Source organism: Natator depressus, chromosome 8 (genome assembly GCF_965152275.1).
Source record: "Natator depressus isolate rNatDep1 chromosome 8, rNatDep2.hap1, whole genome shotgun sequence".
Lineage (NCBI taxonomy): Eukaryota > Metazoa > Chordata > Testudines > Cheloniidae > Natator > Natator depressus.
Window position 1 is genome coordinate 102,888,841 of NC_134241.1, and position 2,746 is coordinate 102,891,586.

The following is a 2,746-nucleotide window of genomic DNA, read 5'->3' on the forward strand; positions in this document are numbered from 1 at the left end:
AGAAGAATCAGGGTTCTGTTTAATTTCTGCTGACTTGCTTTTCTCCTGAAAGGTAACTTAAAGCTTTATTGTGAAATATGAACCGGTATGCTTTGGTGGCTTTCAAGGCACCTAGCCAGGCAAGATTCTTGTCTCAGAGCTCCCCATGTAAACAAATGGACAACATAAATTTCACTGAGATCCAGAGGATGGTTCTGGTTTTTTTGTTTTTTGTTTTTTTTTCCACCCACTTCCCTTCCAATTCAGGGTGATTTTATTATCAAAGCTCATTAGAAGGTGTTATCTATTAATACTTGTTTTAGTCAATAAGTGAAACGATTCCTACACAGTTCACCCTTTTAATAAATGTGCTCTTCAAAATAAAGTAATGAGTGGTGTTGAATCACATCTGAGTTTCATAGAATTTGTCACCTTTCCTCCCATTTACCTCACATTACTATTTTAGGGAGGTGAGTAGAGAGCTGGCAGTCTCAGCAGGTCACTACCATGCGAGCTTGGTTCCAGTGCTGGGTGCAGAAGAGTGGGGAGAAAAATTGTTCTCTCTGAAGCAGTTGATACCTTACCTTCGTTTTGTATAAGTATATGGACAGAAGGATTGATAAAGCTACACTTCATAATCAACAATTATTGGTACATCAGCATTTTTGTTGCTGTTTTGGGGTGACTTTACTGTTGAGCATCTGGGCAGGGTGTTTAGGAAGCTCCCATTAGGCCATCATCACTGTTGCTTCTGTTTTATGAATGCATCCATCCTGTTGCTGCCTTGAGAAACTTCTGTGAGATTTTTATTTCTTGTTGCTACGGTTCCAGAGATTTGAGCATAAGTTTAATCCTTAACTACTACTGTCCCAGTGACCTTGGGGTTCCTGGTAAGAGATTGCTCGTGTTCTTTTTAGCGTTTGGGATGATTTTACCGAGTTATCCTGGCAGGTGGCCTGTTAGACTAACTGTTCATGTGTGTGGATAATTTTCAATTTGTGGATTGAAATTTCCTTTTATTGTCTCACCTTTTTATTCTCTGATTTGGGAATCCCAAGCAAGAAGAGGTGGGTATTATTTATATTGTTGTGGAACCCAAAGGTTCCAGTCAGGATCAGGGTCTCCTTGTGCTAGGTTCCATATAAACAAATAGAAGGACATGTCCCTACCACAAAGAGTTTATACTTGCTTGCTTCAAGATAGATTGAAACAAGCAAGCAGAAGGAAAGACAAGGGTAATGGTGAGGTCATGTAGTCATAGAAGTTAATTGTTGCACTGCTGGGTCGTTCTGAATTCAGTTTTGATCAATCTCTAAATAAGATATCCCCTAACTCTAACTGTCCTGCAGCCTAGTCAACATTAGTTGGCTGGTTTCTTGTAGGTCTCACTACAGTAGTGAGTCTTGAAGAGGATTTGAAGGGGAGAAGGTGGTGGTTTTACAGGATAATTTATGAAGGGCATTCCATGCGTGAAGGGCAGCACGGAAGAAAGCACAGCTATATTTGTGGGATAAGTAGGCAAATAGATTTTCAAGGTTGGCGTTGCTGAAGGGATGGCTTGATGTGGGAGCGTAAGTAGGGAAGGGGCAGAGTTGGAAGGGTTTAAGGTACACAGATAGGAAGCTTGAACTTGATGATGAAGGGGGATTATTTGATAGGTCTCACGTTCTGTTAAGAGATTTCTGCCTCTCTGCCTGGCTCTGCTGTCAGGGAACCAAGAGGGAATAGCCTCCTGGCTGGACTCGAGCAGTTGAGAAGTATCTTGAGGGCATCAAGAGGGAGGAGGCATGTGGAGTGATTAGCCTTTTCTGCCCCTGCCACAGTATTGATAGATGGAGGGTGAGTCAATACTTGGCTGAATCTCAGATATGTAGTGTAAGGGTTATTGTTTTTTTTTATGCTGCACAAGAACCAGTTACTTGAGATCCCAGCCTCTGTAGCTGTGTCCCATTCATAGCCACAAGTATGGTTAAGAGGGTGGGGCGGCACTGCAGGTTTCTGAGGATCTGGTGGACAAAGATAATGTCCAGGTTAGAGCTGAGAAACTCCGTTACCTATAAATGTTATGGGGTGACTAGGTGGAAATTGTAACCATTGCAAAAAATTCTGATTTTCTGTAGTTGGACAAGAAATCTCAAACCCAATTGCTGCTTTTTTATTTTTGTGGGCACTTGCAATAAATTTGCTGCACTTCTGCCTTGAGTTCTTCTACTTGGACATATGTTATTGCACATTTCTATTACTTCTATTGATGGGTGTTCATTTTTCTTTTGTAGTGATTACAGTTCCTGTATTCCACCATTTTTTTTGATGGAAGAGGAGTACCATAACCCGGAAGTGAACTCTGCAGTAAAACAAGAAACTCTTGTTGAATAATTTGTCTCCTTTCAAAAGGAGCACCCAGTCTAGAAGAAGCTTAAAGAGAAGAGAGTACTTTTGGACTTGGCTCTTTTCAGTTTTACTTATTCAGCACATAAATGGTGACCAGCAAAGACACGGAAACAGTTGTGGCTGCCATTCAGCTTCACATCAAGTAGCGTTTAGGTTCTTGGAGGGGAACTTAAGTTACATGAAGTGAAAAGTATTTCAAGACATTGCTCATTTTTAAGAACATTGGCACCGTGGATTTTTTAGCAACTGTACATGTGATGAAAATGAAGTTTATATTTTAAGAGCATATGCTTAGGCAGACGTCTCCCATTTAATACCAGAATTTGGGAGAAGCATTTTTATATAACTTAACCTCCCACTTCCCCCCACCCCCGCC